Below are 20952 nucleotides of genomic sequence, written 5' to 3' on the forward strand. Positions count from 1 at the left end.
TGAGCTTGCATGGGGCCATTGATCATACTTTCATAATTTCTAAGTTTGTTTGCCACAGAACCCACTGTCTCTCGGTTGGTATCAGCATTGATCGTTGCAATGAAAGTGGTGTATTGAGATGGCCCCAGATTTGCCAGACTCCACAGCATCTGCCCTGTGCACCTGACCTGGTCGGGGTCATTATCATGCTGTCCATCTCTCCCAAAGAGTACCTCCAATACTGCCACTTCCCTCAGCTGTTGGATCCCTTCCTCAAGAGTCTTCCAGCGCATTCTGTGGTGCTGCTCCTGCATTCTTTCCCTGTGGACAAATCTCTCTCTGACACTTGTTAAAAGCCGCTCCCAGAGGGAAAGGGACCCTGGCTCCCTTACAAAAATCTGATTGATACCGGAGTCCTGAGTTAAGGGTCCCAGATTCCTTGCCTCACCACCATCCAGTTGCACACCTGTACCCATAAGGTCCCAGACCCGAAGTAGCCAGGTTGTATAAGCCTCACGTCCCCGTCGTACAATGTCTTTGTGTAGATTACGGAGACTTTCGTAAGTCAGGGACTCGGTGATGATTGCAACCTCTGGCTCCCCTGTGGGTTGTGAGGGCCCTCCCCTATCTGGGTGCTCTGCTTTTGTTTTAGATCTCCTTGTTTCTACAGGGGCAACTGCTGCTGGCTGTGACTGCCTCTGCAGTTCAGCTGGAACCTGGACAGTTGTAACATCTGTGGGTTCTGCTGCTGCACTATTAGATTCTCTCTCTTCAAAGCAGGGGGAGGGCTCTGCACCAGCTGGGGAAGTGTACTCCTTCAGGATCTGGCCTATCTCACGCATCTCCTTCACCAGACCCCCCACCCAATCTGGGTAGTTCACATCTGGCACGGGCTGTGGGGTAGGAGTAGGCTCTGGGGCAACAGCATCCCTGGACTCTGGTGGCGTGTTAGGTTCTGATGTAGGTGTCAGGGTAGTTATCCAGGTTAGTCTCTCTCTCTCTCTAAATGCTAAATAGAACAGGCCTATCAGCAACACCAGCCACTGTATGATATCATTAATGTTTAGATTGGATCTGAACCCTTCAAAAACTGGTGGGGTGGACCCAAAGAGGTGATTAAAGGGTTGGGAGAAAATTTCCCCTGGTGTAATTTCCTTACAGCAGGTGCCATTATTAAAGTAACCCCAAAAACACATAGTTAAGGTGTGATAGCTGTGAATCCATGTGCCTGCCTTCCAGAGGAAGTTAAAAATCCATGAATTCCTCACCTTATTCACCCATAAAACAAACCGGATAATAGCCACAGTAGCCTTGGTTATAGGACCCATGTTAAGATAAGGGCCTACAAATGGGAGAAATACAGCCATGATCACGTGCCACCCAAACCAGGGTAAACTGGACCACATGGTGTCACTTGATGAGGTTTGTATAGCCACACAAAAATTAGATTACTCAAGAACTGTTATTCCCTTTTTGTTTATTTGCCCTCGAGCCCCACGTTGGGCGCCAAAAATCTGTCTTGGTTTGGATAAGACAGGTGCCTGCTAAAGAAGGCAGGAGCTTCCCCTGAAATGGAGAATGCAAACCCTCCCCACCCCTCCAAATTGCTATGAATTTTAAATTAAGGGGCTCTCAGGCAAAAAAAAATACGGGAGCAGGAAATAACAGTTCTTTAATAGGGAAGGGGGGAAAAACCATAAAATGATAAAATAAAAACAATGCAGTACACTAAAATGACAGAGTCAGAACTCAACCTGACACCCTGTTGGTCAGGGTGCTGGCAGCAGTCCAGTTGGAAAAGTGGCTGCAGTCCTCCTGAGGTGTCAGGTGTGGTTCTGTTGGAGCAGGGGGTCCTGTAGAAAAAGGGTGATTCTTCCTCCGCAGATCCGTGGAAGAAGAAGCAGCTGCTGTTCCTCTGGTGAATCCAGTGGAGAAGCTGTGCTGGTGTGTCAGAATCTCCTGATTATATCTGGATAGCAATGCTCGGCTCCTCCCTCTGGGCGGAGCATCTCACAATGGGATGTTACAGTTCTTATCAGCCATGCAGTGACATTCAATAGCCTCTTATCACGGGATGCCCCCTGCTGAGGGAGGAGTGATTGTGATCTCGCAGGGAGAGAGATAAGGGGAAATTGCCCACTTAACACCTAGACAACTGCCATACAGATGGTAATAGAATACATCCTGCCTTGCAATCCAGAACACACTTAGAAGAGATGACAGGCCAGACATCGATCTATCAGAGCAGGCCTGATTTTATGAGGCCTTTCTTTTATAATTCTTCTACCTGACTGCAACAACCCCCTTTCCCATCCTTTGAGATATACACTGATATCATTCCCTTAGTCTATGGGCAGCCCTCTAAAGTGTTCATAAAATGCCCCATAAGATATCCATCGAATTAATTTAGCCCATGACTTTAGGCTCCATCTATTATGGGGATCACTCAGTAAAGAAGAGATAGTGTGCTGTGTTGGATTGCTTCACACTGAAGCCATTTCATGTTGTGTCATCCCCGCACTTGACTTGTTCCTCACGAGATTCAGTCTTCATTGGTTCAGTTAAGTCCTGTTATACCACCTTTGACATGTGGCAGCCACAGCAGTGGCAACATACAGCATCATATAACACTGGCATCATACAGCAGTGACATCATACAGTTCAAATAATGAGTTATTTTCACCCCAGATTACAGCTCCTTGAGGTGCATGTTGGAATTCCCCATCCTTCTGCATTGCCACCAAGTGCAGCCAGGTTCTCAAGCAAAAGTAATCCCATCAATGAGTTTACCTTTTCCCAGAGAAGGAGTAACCTAGTCTGGGAGTGCTTTGGGGTCTTTGGTGGTCTTGATCCCCTTATATTGGTCTTGCCTGCTCCTTGACTCCACTTCTATGCTTGTGCTGTATATTGTGTGGTCACCATGGACCTGAACAGGAAAATTGACTCCAGGAAGGTGCTGCCCTACCTTTGTACAACCCCCCCTCACCAATCTTTCCAGGCACATCATGTTTTAACTTGCCCACTTGAATGGTCATTGGTGTTTGAGGCATAGCAATGCATTAACTCTTTACTGTCCAGGCTTCTACACACACATTTGACATTCATGTGCAATGGCATCATTAGTCAAATCCACCCCTCAATCATGAGCCTATTTGTATGTCACATCCCCTCCTAAATATCCTGATGTGTCATGGACCCATCAAGCTTTGAATCGCTCACCTTTATTACCAGTCCAGATCTACCTGAGCCACTTCAATTCTAGCAGCCTGATCCACCTGCTCATTGTTTTGATGTTCCTCAGTGACCTGACTCTTGGGTACGTGAGCATCTATGTGATGTACTTTTACAACCAGGTTCTCTACTCAAGCAGTGCTACCTTCCTACAATGTGGCAGCCCAGATGGGTTTGCATCTGCACTGGCAGTTATTCTGCTTCCATTGCTGCAACCACCACCACAGGACATTTGCCACCATCCATGACTCAGTATAGACAGAATACTGGCCATTTTTCTCGTTCAGCAGTATCTAAAGCCAGCCATAAGTAAACAGGGTATATTGCTTCTCATTTTCTTGTAATTTCTTATACAGTGGGGCCTCTTTAGCATGAGTCCCCTCTGGCAACAGTGGAGTTTCTGTCTTTTGGCCAGTCCATGATCACTCCCAAGACTCCTGAGTGGTCAGGGATTCCCATTTGAGCCTGTTGCATGATCAGTGCAACCCATTTACTCCATGTAGCATCAGTTGCATGACCGTCCCTTTGAACTGAGCTGAGCAGAGGAAATTGTGGTGCCACGAAGAGCTGTGCTTCAGTACCAACTACTTCTAAAGCAGCTCAAACCTCTTCATATGCTGCTAATATTTCTTTTTTCAGTTGGAGTGTAGTGGGCCTCAGATCCTCTATATCCCCAGCTCTAAAACCCTAGAGGCTGACCTCAAATCTCTCCAGGTGCTTTCTGCCACAGGCTCCAGGTGGGGCCAAGGTCTCTGGCTACAGTGTAAGGCATGTTTTTCATATATTATTCTGTCTGGACTGGCCCAAGCGCCATCGCATGAACTCTCCCCCCATTTAATTTGTTCAAAGGTCTGTCACTGCTCAGGGCCCTATTCAAAACCATTCTTCTTCTGTGTCACCCAAGAGAGAGGGCTTAAGATCAAACTAAAACCTGGAATATGCATTCTCCAAAAACCTGCAACACCTAAGAAAGCTGGTGTTTCTTTTTTGTTAGTTGGTGGAGACAAAGTAGTTATTTTATTGATTATATCCATAGGAACATGACAACAACCATCTTGCTATTTTATTCTTAAAAACTGGATGCTCTGTGCAGGTCCTTAGACCTTACTTTGTTTTATGGCCAAACCAGCTTTCCAAAGAATCTGAATTACTCTTTTCCCTTTCTCAAACACTTCCGCCTCACTGTTGCCACACACAATGAGGTCATCAATGCATTGCAGATGTTCAGGGGCTTCACCCTGTTCTAGTGCAGTCTGGATCAGTCCGTGGCACATGGTAGCACTGTTTCCACCACTGGGGCAGTTGGTGCCAGGTGTATTGGATATTCCTCTGCATGAAGGAAAACTGGCCTGCACTCTGCTGCCAGATCTAGATCAAGAAAAATGCATTAGTGATATCAATTGTGGCATATCTCTTGGCTCTCTTCAACTCTAATTCACACTGGAGCTCGAACATGTACAGTATAGCAGCACTCAGTGGTGGCATGACTTTGCTCAGGTCACAGTAGTCCACTGTTAGCCTCCATTCTCCATTAGATTTTTTCACTGGCCATATGGGACTATTAAAGGTTGAGTGAGTCTTGCTGATCATTCCTTGGCCCTTCAGTCTTTAAAACAACATATAGATGGGAACCAGAGAGTCTTGGTTAGTGCAATGTTGTTTCTGGTATACTGCCATGGTAGCAATTGGTATCTGTTGTTCTTCGACCTTTAGCAGCTCTACAACAGAAGGATCATCTGTGAGACCAAGCAAGCTAGACATCTCTTTAATCTTCTCTGTACTCAAGGCAGCTTTATCAAAAGCCCACTTGGTACCCCTTTGGTCCTTTGAAGTACCCTCTTCTGAGGTAGTCTATGCTAAGGATACATGGGCCCACTGGGCAAGTCACAATAGGATGCCACACATTCCCAGTGTCTTGGTTTGAAAGACAGGTGTCTGCAAAGGAAGGCAGGAACCTCCTTTTGAATGGAGAATATGACCCCCCCCCCCCCCCCCGCCTCCAAATTATTATAACTTTGAAATTAGGGGGGGTGTGAAAAACACGTTCACTCTCCTGTGAAAATTTAAAAAGTTTAATAAAGGACAATAGGAGACAAGGACCATAGAGCAAAGGTTATTACAGCCTGGTACATCTTGGTACTCAGCCAAGAGCACACTGGTCACCTTCGGGGATACCCTTTAAATACCTTTTCCCTTACATCAGCCTGTTGCATATACATAGACCCTTATGCATATCCATAAACTAGTTTGCATTTTCCAGGAACTATTTTACATGGCCCCTCCTTGGGTCCGCCTTTTTAGAGCATGCGTGTTTTTTGGCTGTGGTTTTGGCTCCTCCTTATCACTTCCAGTTTGTGCCTTGGTCCATACTCTCTTCAGACGATGAGTGCTGATAGTTGGGATATCTGTAGCAGGTGTCCTCATCCTATGTTCATTGGATGTTATCCCATCGAAGAAGGCATTTTAACACAAGCATAGCTATTTCACTACTATATCTAAGCTTAATTAACAACAGAAATAAAAACTATATCTTTATAACAAAGTTACTTTAACATCACACATAAAATCCATTTTAATATTTGTGAAAAGCCAATATTATAATATGTATCTATTACAAGGGGCTTTCAGGCAAAGATATGGGTAAAGGAATAACAGTTCTTTACCAGTCTGTGTATGTATAACAAGCCAAACAAACAACAGCAATGGTAACAACAGCAAACAAAAACAGAAAACCCAATAAACAGTCTCTTCCCATTCTTTAAGCAATTTCCCCTTTGGTGTAGTTACGGTCACAGCTGGCAGGGCAGGTGCGATGACTCCCCCACGGCTGCAGGAGGCACTGTGGTGCGAGTTTCGGCCGTCTCCACGTGGACAATGGCGGACGGGCTCAGCAGAAGGTATGGGAATGGGGCTTCCTTTACAGACCCCCAGGGACAGCCGATCCAGATGCCCCCTCTGGATAGCAAAAGGAACTGTAGGAGGGACCTCGGAGTAGCAAGGTGGGAAGGTAGGGATGAGCAAAGTCCCAGAGTGGTAGATGAGATGTATCAGAAACTAGGCAGCTGTAGCTGAACCATGGGGCATCCGGGCAAGCAGGGGGTACGAATTACAGTGTAGCAAAGAAAACGTGGAGCAGTGGCAAAAAATGGCAGGGGTGGGGCAGAGGCAGCCAGGCTCCCCAGCATGGCATGGGAAAATCTCCCTGGGAGGGGAAAAGGGTCGGGATCCTGAGGTTTTCCCCTGAGGCATCTAAGCAGATGGTAATGAAGCGATACGCAGAATAAATAGACTCCACAACCTGATGTAGTTATGAAGTGGGTATGTATGTCAGTGCCCGGCACAAGCGAGATAGCTCTAATGAAAACTTGTGCCCCGAGCCGTGGTCTGAGCCCCATCTTTATTCACAAAGGTGTTCCATATACATAACATTGCACAACCTTTCCATGCATATTCAACCCCTGGCCCCGCCTGTCCTTGCCTCGCATGGTAATTAGATCCACGCCCTTCTGGGCATGTGTTGTTTGCTGTGGTAGTTGCACGGGGGTCTTTGGTGGTCTCTGAGGCTGAAGATCGTGGTCTTCTTCATGATTGAACTTTTGAACTTTTCTCCTTTGCACCTGCGCTTCTGGTCCATTGGTGCTTATCTGAGTACGTCCGTCAGTCTTGATGAGCTTGGAGACGGAGGAGCCCCTTTATCTAGGTTTCTTGCATCCCTTGGTCTTTTCCCGGTATTGTTCTTTATGCAAGAAGCTTCATAATTTTGCATTTTCCTATGCCCTTTGTACCATGGCAGAGGTTTCTTAAGTAAAAGGTTTAAATTCAACACATAATTCTACAAGCTAAAATTTAAATGCTTAATTCATATTGCTAACTCAAGTGAACTCCAAAAATTTCTATTTCAGTGAAAGCTCTTTTTTAGTGAGGTAGGGTATTAATAAGGTCCCAGTGCAATGGCTGCTCTTACAAGCAGAGCTCCACTCACGGTAGAAAGCAGCAGAAAACAAAACCCTGAAATGGTGGTGAATTCTCCCCACGGCAACTGCAACCTCCTTCCTCTCTGAATGCCGAGAGTGCAAGTGAGCCTAGGAGCTGTGCCTAGCCCTTTTTTCCCCAGCCAAAATCTCGTGGTATCTGTGCACCTCTGAGAGAAAAACCTCAGATAAGAGAGCAGTCAGCCACACCTTTCCAGGGCAACTTCCTTTGTCTCTCTTAAGTATTGATAGTTAATGTTTCCTAGCAACCTATGGGACAAAATTCCATGAGAGAAAGGAACAAAAGGACAAATCCTAAACCCCAATACCCTGTTAGAATCACCTCAGCCTCCTACACAAACTGCTGAGATCTTCCTATCACTTCAGAAATACAGATTGGGTCTGTCCCTTTGTAATCTGATGTCATTAAGGTATACTGTACACCAATGCCGACCAGAGCCTTATACTCCTGTGGGTGTGATGTGTCAGGCCATCAAACCCACACAGTCCAGTAGACCCAGTCTTCCCTTTCCTCCACCTGGCTAGAGGCAGGACCCTTTTATTCCTGGACAGAGTATTCATTACTTGATTTTTGTAACTGCAAACCAGAAATCCTTTTATTAGGTTTTGAAGTAAAATCTTCCCTTCTACTCTGCTTCATACAAATTGGAGCAGTAAATTTCCTGGATGGATGCCTTTTGACTGTTGTTTTTTTACTGCAATTCCCATACCCAATCTTCTAGTGTCCAGGTAGATTCACCATCCCACTTCCTCATGTCCTCCTCTGGTTGCACAAATAGAACCACAGGGTGGCACATGGTGTGTGCCACTGGTACTGTTTCCCTTGAGCAGAAAAAGGCTGACAGTTCAGTATGGATGAGTGTTATAGATACATATTATAATATTGGCTTTTCACAAATATTAAAATGGATTTTATATGTGTGATGTTAAAGTAACTTTGTTATAAAGATATAGTTTTTATCTCTTTTGTTAATTAAGCTTAGGCATAGTAATGAAATAGCTATGCTTGTGTTAAAATGCTTGCTTGGATAGGATAACATCCAATGAACATAAGATGAGGACACCTGCTACAGATATGCCAACTATCAGCATCTGCTGTCTGAAGAAAGTATAGACCAAGGCCCAAACTGGAAGTGATAAGGAGAAGGAACCAAAACCACAGCCAAGAAACACACATGCTCTAAAAAGGTGGACCCTAGGAGGGGCCATGTAAAATAGTTCCTGAAAAATGTAAACTAGTTTATGGATATTCATAAGGGTCTATGAATATGCAACAGGCTGATGTAAAGGAAAAGGTATTTAAGGGGTATCCCAAAGGTGACCAGTGTGCTCTTGGCTGAGTACCAAGATGCACCAGGCTGTAATAACCTTTGCTCTATGGTCCTTGTCTCCTATTGTCCTTTATTAAACATTTTTAATTTTCACAGGAGAGTGAATGTGTGTTTTTCACAATGACGAAAAAGACAGTCTCTTTGTTGCTGGAACTGTTGGAACAGTCTCTCTACAGCCAAGATGCAGGCCCGTAGGGAGGAAGAGAGATTCTCTTCAAATTGCTGGAATTGGCTGGCCAGTCCAGACAGTTGTGTAATATATAGTAGAGATAATTCATGCTATATATGTGTATAAAATATTGTAAGATCCAACTTATGTCTTTGGCCACCCTGGCTGGGAGCAGAGTCTTATTTCTATTCAATTAGTTCCTGGACATCGTTAAGATAATATCAAGTCTGTTAACGTAAGAATGAAACCTTCCTGGGCCATGGGGCCATGAGTGCCGACTTCCCAGGAATGTCTGAGCTGCTCACGAGGACTTGCACCTGGGGAGATTGCATCTACCAACTCAAGCACTGGGCGCCACTCTGTTACATGTGAAAGAAGGCTATTCCGAAGAAGTTCAGACAGCCATCCGGACATCTGGACTGGCTTTTGTATATTTTTGCATCTGTATGGTCCCAGTTATACATGTGAAGGGACACAAAAGAACCTTCTGTCATTTCTGCCTCAGGCAGAATAAACGGGATATAAGCTGGCGGCATGAAGCAGTCGGGGTGAACCGCTAAGGAGACGCTGACACTCTGTCAGTCGGATCCAGGTTCACCCAGCGCCGACTTCTGGGGTTGACGCTGCCTTGGCTGTGGTGGTTTTTCGAAATTCTATTTTTGTTGTCGATCTAATAAATCTTTGTTAAATTTTTTATAAATTTGGCTGCCGATTTGATCATTTATAACAGTTGGTATCTTCATATCTGTCTAGGTCATTATTGCTAGGGTGCTGGTGAATGAGGGTGCACTTTGTATAAACTTTCACCATATGGACTGCCTGTACTGGATTTAATCTGGGTCATTGTATGTCTGGTTATTGACCTGGTTGCTATTGTCAGGAAAATTAATTCACAAACATCAGAGGTTTTTGTCCAAAAAGGAGACAGAGGAGTCCCTTTACTTTATTCGAATAAAGGGAGAGGCCATGGGGCATTCCCCTGAGGTCTCTCAAATTTTTGGAGGATGCAGCCTCCTTTTTCTCCTAATTTCCCAGCCACATTTCCCTTCTTTCTTTCCCCATTGGCTGAGGTACTTGAGAGGTACAGACTCCCCAATACGCCTGATACCGAAGATTTCCCTCTAATGTATAACCCTCCCTTTTAATTTTTAATTCTTATGGAATTTAAGGTTTTTCCCCATTGTTTCTTTCATCTTTCAATGTCCAATTTCATTTATCAGCAAACCTAAAGTTTATTTGTAAAAGCAAAAAAAGCATATATCTTTTTCCATCCATCAATCAGTGGAATCCTTCCCATTGTTTCTTTTATCTCTCAGTGCTAGTTTTATCTACCAGCAGACACACACCTTGTTTTTAAAGACAAATCTGTCATTCCTCTCACTATAGACCACCTCCATCATGCCTAATTTCCTTGGTGGTGGTCTGCTTGCCTCTGTAATTTACAAGTTCTTCCTTGAAGGCATACATGTCCTTCACACTCGACAGAAGGCACCTCCAGAGGCTGAGGACTCCTGCCTTTTTTCCAATTCCTTTGCCAATGGCCTTATCCTTAGCAAGGAATCCCAACTGCTGGGCTTCCTTCTGATTCATGACTATTGGCCTCAATATCTCAGCATCAGAGCAACCAGCTGATAATTTGCTTGCCTGATTGATGGCTAAAATCTTTTTACAGATCTCGCAGTTCACTCAAGAATAGGGATTGGGTGGTTACTGACTCATTTATGATTTCAGTCTCTTCCTCCTCCTTTTCTTGTGACTGCTCTGCTGCAGAACAGGCTGCCTCTTCTGAATCTTTCTCCCCCTCCCTCTTAGTAAAAGCTTCTTCTTCCCTTACTAAATGAGTTGACCTCCATTTCTATTGTTTCTTCTTGATTATCTGAGCAACAGATATAGTTGATGGCTGAGTATCTGGTTTAGCCACAAAGTCCATTTGTATGTCTTCATCCAGAGACCCTCTCTTGTCCTTGAGGATTCTGAATAGTGCTGAATAGTGCTCAATAGGCATAGGCTAGGCCCCAGCACAGTGCGAGAATTTGTGTCTCTGGCATAGCCAGGGCCAGGGCATCCTCTTTTCAAACATTCTATCACTTTATCAGGATCTCATACTTGTTCAGGAGTGAAGTTCCAGACCATCAGTGACAACTGTTCTAGGTACCTGCCCATATTCTCCCACACTCCTTGCCACCCATAACCATACTGCCTTGGGGCATATCCCTGGGTGATAGTCCTAAATATTTGGTTAGCTTTAGAAAAAGAAAAAAAAAATTCTTGAGAAGTATTGATAGGAGTATTTTGGTTATGGATGTTCAAGATAGCAAAGAGTTATTGTAAAAAGGGAGAAAACATCTACCCGATAGGAGAAGAGGAAGGTGCCATTCTGTGTTTCCTACACCAAATGCCTCTCAGAGGAGAAAAGGGAAAAAGTGTAATTTTTGTTAATTGTCTCCATAAGATGGTTCCTGAAGTACAGGTAAGGCATCAATTCAGGGCCCAAATACCAGATTAGGCTCAAGGCCAGTGCTTTTATCTTAATGCTTCCAGGCAAAACACCACCAAGCACCGCAAACTGTAAAAGCTAAAACCAGCCTTTAACAAGCTCTCAAATTTAATGTACAGTAAAAAAGGGAGCATTGCATGGATTAGATAAAGCACTGTTGAGAACACATAAGCCAGCATCATGACCAGCACCTGTTAAACAGATATAATTATTATAAGTTCCCTTCAATGCACTTTGATCAAATCTGTCATTATCTCAAACCCTTTAAGCCTCATGTTGGGCACCAAAATGAACTGTCAGTGGGATGGGGAAGAGAATCAGAAGGGTAGAAGTGTGGAAACATGTGGGTTCATATGACAGTTTCATAAGAAAAAAACCCAAACAACCAAAGAAAAGGAAAAGCAATTGACAAAAAAACCCAGCAATTGCTCACCACCAGGCAACTGATGTCTAGCTGGTCTCTGAGAAATGGCTGCTCCAGCAAACCTCTCCCCTAGGTTTTATTGCTGAGTATCATGTCATGTTGTATGGAATGTCCCTTTGGTCAGTTGGGGTCATCTCTCCCATCTGTGTTCCCTCACAGTTTCTTGTGTACCTCTAGCCTACTCACTGGTGGGGCAGCATGAGAAGCAGAAAAGGCCTTGATTCTCTGTAAGCACTGCTTATCCCTGCATTATCAACACTGTTTTCATCACAAATCTAAAATTTAGAACCATAAAAGCTACTATGAAGAAAATTAACTATTCCAGCCAAAACCAGTACAATCTTGTACTAAGGAAGCCCAGAACCTGATGGAGTACTCCAGGTATGGCCTCAATGGGCTGAATAAAGGGGAGGGTTCACATCCCTTGACCTGCTGACATTAATTCTCTTCATGCAGCCCAGAAGACAATTAGCCTTCTTTGCTGCAAGGGCACATTGTTGGCTCATGTCCAACTTGATGTCTACTAGGACCCCCAGGGTCTTCTCTGCAGAACTGCATTCCAGCTGCTCAGTCCTCAGCCTGTACTGGTGCCTGGCGTTGTTCCTTCCCGGGTGCTGGGTGTGACACTTCTTGCTGAACTGCATGAGGTTCCTGTCAGCCTGTTTTTCCAGCCTGTTGAGGTCCCTCTGGATGGCAGCACAATGGTGTGTTATCCACTTCTCCCACTTTTGGGTTATCTGTAAACTGAGGGTATACTTTGCCCAGTCATCCAGGTCATTAATGAAGATGTTGAACAAGATCAGGCCCTGTATTGACCCCTGGGGTACACCACTGGTTATTGGTCTCCAACTAATCTTTGTGTGACTGATCACCACCCTCTAGGCATGGCTGTTCAGCCAGATTTCATTTCACTACATTGTCTGCTCATTCAGCCCATACTTCAACAGCTTCCCTATGAGAATCTTGTGGGAGATGGTGTCAAAAGCCCTACTGAAGTCTACGTAGACAATACCCACTGCTGTCCCTATGCCAAGCTAGTAGTTTCATTGTAGAAATGTATTAAGTTGGTCAAGCAGGATTTCCCCTTGGCAAATCCATGCTTACTACTCCTGATGATTTTCTTGGTCTTCAGGTGCCTGGAAGTCATTTCCAAGATTAGCTGCTCCATCATCTTCTGTTAGGAATGGAGAGGGGAGAGCTTAGACAAATCCCTGCCTTTCCAGGTTTCTGGCAGAGGATAATAGCTTTACTGAGGTGGCCAGCACCCCAAGACCCACTCTCACTCACAAGTTCTTAATAATGGCTGATCAGGCCTACTACAAAATGAATTATTTATTGAGGAGACCAAGGAAAACAGATGTAAGACAAACAGATTTACTTACTACACAGGAATAAAACAAAAAGAACTACTTGCAGATAACGATACAGTGCACAATAATAATAAAGGTACCTTATGTTACAGCTAGCAAAGAAATAGTATAGATTAGGAGTCACTGTCACTTACCAATGAATGATAGCAGTGTGCAGAGAATCTCCTAATTTCTCTCAATCCCCTGGGGAAGTAACTCAATGTGTGTTGCAGCTTGAATTGCTGCTAGTAAAGTCCAGGGTAAGGAAGCAAAAAGGGCCTTTGCATGGTATCCACAGATGTTTTATTCAGCCACGTGGTGAGATGTTCAGAGTCCCCAAGCACACACTTGTGCAGGGCCCAGGTTTCTCTCCGCCGAGGGACCCCGGGAGTGAACCGGGTCTTGGGGCAGTACAAAGATAAGGGCCAATCAGGGAATAAGGAGGGAGTGGCTCAGGGACATAGGAACAGAATAATGAGCTAATAGGGTCTTAACAGCTTTTTGAGGGAAGTTTCTTGTGTCTCCCTAAACCAAGGAATGCCTCTCAGGGTTTCCATAGATGTGAACATCTTCTTCATCAAGGAGAACTCTACACACTCAGAGAGTGTTTAAGAGATTTCTGATTTCATGAAAATCATAGTGGTCTTTTATAGTTGTAAAAATGCTTGTGTTCTGCAGTCACTAATTTTAGGTTTTCCTTTCTCACCATTCAAGTCAGGACGTGTATTGCTGGCAAAGGAGGTCCTCAGCTGAGATAATTCGTCACATGACAAACCATTCCAGTCTGATTTTAGCCGTATGTGATGGGAAGATAATGTTTTGCTGTATCAGGGAAAAAAGGTCCTGTCACATCTTCCCAGGTATCAAGGTGAGGCTGACCAGCCTGTAGTTCCCTGGGTCCTCCATCTTGCCTTTTTTGAAGATAGGACTGATATTTACTTTCTTCCAGTCTTCAGGCACCTCTCCCAATTGCCATGATTAATCAAAGATTATTGAGACTGACATCAATGATATCAGCCAACTCACAGCACTCATGGGTGTATTCCAACAGGACCCATGCACTTATGTATGTCCAGATTGCTTAAGTATTCCCTAATCTGATCGTCTTCCACTACAGGTAAGTCTTCCTTGCTCCATCTTTTTTCCCTGTCTGTGGGACCTAGGATCCCTGAAGGTTGGTCTTGCTAGTAAAGACTGGGGTGTAGAAGATAGTACCTCAGATTTTTCCATGTTCTGGGTCACCAGGGCCCCATCCACATTCAGCCCTAGCCCACATTTTCTGTAGTCTTCCTTCTGTCACCTATGTACTTATAGAAGCCCTTCTTGTTGTCTTTAACATTCCTGGCCAGATTCAATTCCATTTGGGCTTTAGCTTTCCTAACATGTCTCTGCATGCTTGGATGGTGTCTTTATTCCTCCCAGGTTGTCTATCCCTGCATCCATCCTCTGTAGGCTTCCTTTTTGTGTTTGAGTATGTCCGGGAGCTCCTTGTTCACCCACACAGACCTCCTGGCATTTTCACCTGACTTCCTGTTTGTTGGGATGGACTAGTCTAGATCTTGGAGGTGGTGATTCTTGAGTATCATCAACCAACTTTCTCAGCCCCCTCTCCCCTCCAGGGCCTTATCCCATGGGACTCTTCCAAGCAGATCTCTGAAGAGACCAGTCTGCTCTCCTGAAGTCCAGGGTTGTGATCTTGGTTTTTTGCCCTGCTCCATCCCCTTGAGGATCCTGAACTCCACTATTTCATGGTCACTGCAGCCAAGGTTGCTTTTTACCTTCATATCCCCAATGAGACCCTCTTTTTCTGTGAATATGAGGTCCATAAGGACACCTCTCCTCATTGACTCCTCTATCACTTGGGTTGAGAAGCTGTTATTGATGTTCTCCAGGAACGTCCTGGATTGCTTGTGCCCTGATGTGCTGTCTCTCCAGCAGATATCAGGGTGGCTCAAGTTGCCCATGCAGACCAGAACCTGCAAAACTGAGGCTACTTCTAGCTGTCTGTAGAATGCCACGTCTGCTTGCTCTTCCTGGTCAGGCGGCTTGTACCAGACACTCACTATAATGCCATCTTTACCTGTCTTCTCTTTAATCCTTACCCATAAGTTTGCAGTTGGCTCATTATCCATCCCCAGGCAGAACTCCATGAATTCCAGGTGCTCTCTTACATAAAAGGCAACTCTCCTTGTTTTCCCAGCCTGTCTTTCCTAAAGAGTATGTTTCCCTCCATTGCAACATTCCAAATACAGGAGCTATAACACCACATCTCCATGATCCCAACAAGATCACAGCCCTACAACTGCACACAGATCTCTATCTCATCATGTTTATTCCTTATACTGCATGCATTAGTGTACAAGAACTTCCACTTGATGAAACTGAAAAGCCACAAGTCTATGATGAGATGCATCCCAGGGTCCTGAGGGAACTGGCTGATGTAGTAACCAAGCCAATCTCCACCATATTTGAAAAGTCATGGCAGTCAGGTGAAGTCCCTGGTGACTGGAAAAAGGGAAACATTACTCCTGTTTTTAAAAAGGGGGGAAAAGAAGATCCAGGGAACTGCAGATGGTTGAGTCTCACCTCTGTGCCTGGGAGGATCATGGAGCAGATCCTCATGGAAGCAATGTCAAGGCACATATAAGACGAAGAAGTGATGTGAGACAGTCAGCACAGCTTCACCAAGGGCAAATTGTGCCCGACCAATCAGGTGGCCTTCTATGATGGAGTGACTGCAAAGGTTGATAAGGGAAGACTGATCAATGTCATCTACCTAGATTTCTGTAAAGCCTTTGACACAGTCCCACACAACATTCTTATCTTCAAATTGGAGAGACATGAGTTTGAAGAGTGAACTATTTGGTAAAAAAGTAATTGGCTGGATGGACACAGCCAGAGAGTTGTGGCCAATGGTTCTATGTCCAGGTGGAGGCTGGTGATGAGTGGTGTCCCTCAGGGGTCTGTCTTGGGACCGGTGCTCTTCAATATCTTCATCAATGACATAGACAGTGAGATTGAGTGCACTCTCATCAAGTTTGCAGGTGGCATGAAGCTGAGAAGTGCAAGTGACACAACAGAAGGAAGGGATGCCATCCATACAGACCTGGATAAACTTGAGAAGTGGGCCCATGAGAACCTCTTGAGGTTCAACAAGTCCAAGTGCAAGGTGCTGCACCTGTGTTGGAGCAACCCCAGACATGAGTACAGACTGGGAAATAAACTCATTGAGAGCATCCCTGCAGAGAAGGACTTGGGGGTGCTGGTGGATGAAAAGCTGTACATGAGCCAGTAATGTGCGCTTGCAGCTCAGGTGGCCAACTGCACCCTGGGCTGCATCAAAAGAGGTGTAGCCAGCAGGTCGAGGGAGGTAATTCTTCTCTACTCTGCCCCTGTGAGACTCTACCTGAAGTACTGTATTCAGCTCTGGGGCCCTCAGCACAAGACAGAACAAGTCCAGAGGAGGGCTGCAAAGATGATCAGAGAGCTGAAGCACCTCTCCTATGAAGACAGGCTGAGTGAGTTGGGGCTGTTCAGCCTTGAGAAGAGAAGGCTCCAGGAAGACCTCATTGCAGTCTTCTGGTACTTAAAGGGGGTTTATAAAAAAGAGGGAGAGTGACTTTTTACATGGGCAGATAGTGATAGGACAAGAGGGAACAATTTTAAAATAAATAAGGAGAGAATAAGATTAGAAGTTAGGAAGAAATTCATTACTGTGAGAGTGGTGAAGCACTGGAACAGGTTGTCCAGAGAGGTTGTAGATGCCCCGTGCCTGGAAGTGTTCAAGGCCAGGCTGAATGGGTCTCTGAGCAACCTAATCTAGTGGGTGACTTCTCTGCCCATGGCAGGGGACTTGGAACTCAATGATCATTAAAGTCCCTTCCAACTCAAGCCTTTCTATGATTCTGTGAAGGTGATAATAGTCAGAAGGGTCTGACAAGCTTCAGCAGTTCCTCCATTGCATCTCAGATTCACACCTCCAGCAAGCAGCAAACCTCTCTATATGACCATCAGGTCAGCAGATTGGTGTCTCTATCCCTTGCAGCAGGGAGTCATCCACTACCACCACTCAGCACTACCTCCTGGTAGATGTTGCATGGTTTAGCGTCTGTTGGCCAGGTAATTTGCTTGAAATCACACATAACTCCTCCGTTTTGAGTGCAGTGAATCTGTTCCATAGTTACAAGCCTTCTGGTGGAGCTGGTAGCCTTCTCCTTGTTGCCAGAAGTAATTTTTCACCTTTCCCTGAGGCTGCACCTGAGATTACTGCTAGGGACAGACTCTTGCCTGTGTTTCCACTGCAGCTGGGGTACAGGGGTCTTAAAACTGTTGTGTCTCTGAGAAGATCCTGATTCTATATGTGATGCTGCACAGCCTGCTGACTTTCTTGTCTAACTCCTCCACTCGATGACTAAAGAAGGCTGTTAGCATTCAGGAACACATAATCATGGAATGATTATATGCAGGTGCATTTATTGAAGAGCTCTAGGTGTCAAGGATACAGACCCAAATTTGACTTTGCCATGGGTTCGAGATGAACATGTTTTTATATTTTATCGTTATATAACTTACATATTATTTATTAAGTTTACATTGTTCTATTGTATACATTGATTTCATCCAAGCATGGGTTTCTTGTGATCCCCCTCAAACCCTTGAACATAGTTTCTCCTGATTCTTCTTACGATTAAACAATAATTATATCTAATTACTATACAATCATCTCATCTAACAATTATATAATTCATCATATACTGGTTACAGGTGCAGTTTCACATGATCTGGCAAACACAAGGCCTAACATTTCCCAGGGCCTACCCTTAACATTTTCCCAGGGCTTACTAAACCTAACTTTCTTTCTAACTCCCCTGAAAATACCATGATTTTAGAAACATTTTATCCCTATACTATCAAGGCCACCTCTTCCATCCTTGGGGAAAGGCCCCAGGCACTCCCTAAGCCTATACTTACAAGACTGTATTCACCATCTAAAGCTCTATCTGGCAGGGATAGCTGGTCTAATACCTGCTGAGGAATATGGCCTATGACATGTCACCACCATACCTGAGAACATATTGGCTGGTTTGAAATGTGATGAAGATACCCGTCTGCAACAGCTGTTGCCTCTGGGAGGCTGTACTCCAGGCCTGGCTCCTTTATAGGCCTTTCCTTAGCACCAGCTAAAAGAGAGTTTGACCCTGTTATCAGCAACTAACTAACAAAGGCTCCAGGCACTGTGTCAGGGGTAGCTGACTATGCCTTTATAAGCTGCTAGAGCTTCCTTGGGCCCACATCCTCATAGCTTCCCTTAGCTTGTCCTTATTTGATAGCAACAGGCATCCTCAAGTTTCTCAGAGGGTTCCCAGGATTTCCCCAATGATCCTGGACCCTGTCCTCAGAAGCTCCCAAAGCAGAATCCAGAGACTGCTGTGCAAACTGCTGCATCTGTTTGCTGCCTCTGTTACCTGTACTCATCTTGATGGATATTGCATCTGGATATTGGAGCTGAGGCTCTCCTGGTGCAGTCCTGCGAGGGACCCAGACAGGGTGCCTGTTTCTGAGTCCCTAATTTGGGTTGCTCACCTGCCTTTGTGCCTCTGCAGTCTTGTGGGCTTGTGGAGCTGGGTCTTTGATAGTCTGATAGGTCTCCTGTGATGGACCCGGGAAGAGCCAGGGTAGGATATTATTTAAGCTCCTCCACTTGCAATTTTTTCTCTGTTCTTTTTTGTGGTGTGTAGATAAGCTTTTTACCACATAGCATAACAGCTGTCACCAGCGTTATGAACACAGAAAGATAAAGGGATGTTTGGTACAAAATATTTTTTTTATATCCTTGTGGCTAGAATTTTGCCATTCCGAAACTCATGGTAATTTAGGCAGGTAATTTTGCTGAACTCTTAGTCTTCTTAGAAGGACTAGATATTATATACCATAGGATGGTATGGAAGTGATAGGAACCTGAAAGGATGGACCTTGGATCAGGGAATATTCTGGACTTTTGTTCAGTCTCTGGCTAGATTACTAAGGACAGCACAACTTCAGTCTAGATCAGTGGTCTCTAAAGTCACTGTGCAAGACAATCCATTGTGGTATGGGAAGAGAATATTTTGGAAGTGTTAATAAATAAAAATTATTTAATACAGTATTTATGACATCTTTATCTCATACTTTTTAATTTCTATTTTTGTGCATATTTATAACACATAATAATACAATAGTACATGTGTATAATTTATAAATAAATACATATATTCAAGGTGCATGTTCAAAATATTTTTACAGTGGGGTGCATGATTAAAAAATTTGGAGACCACTGGTCTAGATGATCTTCTTGTTACATGTCAAAAATAGAATTGTCTATCTCCCCCTGTAGTGTGTTCTGAAACTGGGGGGTGGGGGGGAGTGGGGTAGGACTTCTGCACAGAAATTGACTATTGTAATGACTGCAGAAACTTGTGCATATTGGGAACACAGGTATCGAAATACGATACGAATGACACTCGCACTCTGAGAGGTCCAAGGTAAAAAAGGGGCCCAGTTATTTCCCAACCGATATTTATAGAATTCCAAAAGTGACCATGGATTGGAGGATGAAATTGCCACCTCTCCAGTCACACTGGTCAAACCAACAGTCCATCAATTCTTCAATTCTTTCCTCCTCCAGAAAGGAATGCAAAACAATCATTATTTACATGAAAAGTGCGTGAGGAACTCCATTACAAAAATGTAAACATCAGAAGGCTTAGAAGAACTTTAGAAGAACAGGTAATCCAAATCTTCCAAGAACCGATTCCCTTGTAATAAACTCTAATTGGGAAGCAGCTCATGTACTCTACCACTTGTGGTCTATGACCCACCCCTGTAAAATGTCCCTAAAATGTCCACAAAACATCAACAGAGTGTCCATTGTGCTCATTTAGTCCACCTGTTCTGGTGGTCACTCAGGACAAGAGAGGTGGTGTGTTGTGTGGAGTTACTGGGCACCAAATGTAGCTCAGATAGTGTCACTGCTGCACTGCAACTGCTTCTTATAAGACTTTTCCTCCACTGGTTTGGGTGGTTCCTGCTATAGTAATTCCTCTGGCTTAGACTTATCCACAGACCACAGTCACTTTGATGTGCACCTGCCCCAGCATGGCCTCACCCACCTCCACAGTCCCTTTGGAAGTAAACCTTTTCCAACATGGCCTTACCCATGTGTTGTGGTTTAAAATAGGAGGAAAATTTAAGGAAGTGATGTAGAAGTTTTTTATATAATTGATAATTTATTAGATTATTAAGGATTTAGATATGTTTTTGTGAAATATATCTGTTAAAAATAAAAAAAACTTGGGAAATGTTTTTTCTTTTGTTAGGAGTGAAATAATATGGTTGGGCGGGTTCTGTTTCTGGCTGGGTTTACCGGTCTTGTTGCGGGGTTGGGTTCCTTTTCTTCAGGTTGCTTGCTGGTTCCCTTTCCTTTCTTTTATTTACTTTTAGGTAGGGAGAGGGGGTGTTGTGGGCTAGATAGAACTAACTTTATTAACATCTAATGATTTTCTACAACTCCTTAATCCAAAACCTAGCTGTACTTGTTAGACCCCAGGAGCAGTCCTGGGTTGGTACCAGGATTTTACTCTGTAGAAGTTACTTATAACTATTAAATATGAAAAAAAAAAGACTACCCCCTTACCCCTCAATCCCGGTGTACTACTACAAAGTTCTAGCCTAACTAATTAAATCCAAGCCACTTCCCCCAACTACCATCTAAAGTACCCAACTCAACCAAGGATCAAATAACCATTTAAAGGGCCCAGGCGTAACATTAACCCTTTCAGTACTTCAATCTTCCCTCAAGTAAAAGAAAAAAACAAGATACAAACATGTAAAAGAACAACATAAAAATATCAAAATCAGTAAAAAATAAGTTAAATCCCAGATAAAAAGAATAAAAAAATACCTTGTTTTTTAAACTGAAATCCTCTTATAAACTACAGAGAA

The 20952-nt window shown here is 44.1% G+C and overlaps 1 protein-coding gene and 1 long non-coding RNA gene across 4 annotated transcripts in view; both read left to right on the forward strand.

The window, feature by feature from the left end:
• LOC132341485 (mitochondrial nicotinamide adenine dinucleotide transporter SLC25A51-like) overlaps positions 1-20952 on the forward strand; it is a 69617-nt gene that overhangs the window by 37798 nt on the left and 10867 nt on the right. Inside the window, exons 2-3 of one of the 3 annotated variants that reach the window (XM_059873069.1) lie at positions 13687-13840; positions 13922-14089. The exons of 1 other annotated variant lie outside the window; for it this stretch is intronic. The gene's annotated coding sequence lies outside the window, so the exon portion shown is untranslated. Of the gene's footprint in view, positions 1-13686; positions 13841-13921; positions 14090-19636; positions 19738-20952 lie in introns of all 3 variants that reach the window. One more of the 3 variants, XM_059873071.1, reaches the window with a different exon arrangement.
• LOC132341491 (uncharacterized) lies at positions 5866-9402 on the forward strand. Its single transcript, XR_009490244.1, has 2 exons — positions 5866-6107; positions 8630-9402. It is a non-coding gene; the product is annotated as an uncharacterized LOC132341491 (long non-coding RNA).

This window comes from Haemorhous mexicanus, chromosome W (assembly GCF_027477595.1).
Source record: "Haemorhous mexicanus isolate bHaeMex1 chromosome W, bHaeMex1.pri, whole genome shotgun sequence".
NCBI classification, from domain to species: domain Eukaryota; kingdom Metazoa; phylum Chordata; class Aves; order Passeriformes; family Fringillidae; genus Haemorhous; species Haemorhous mexicanus.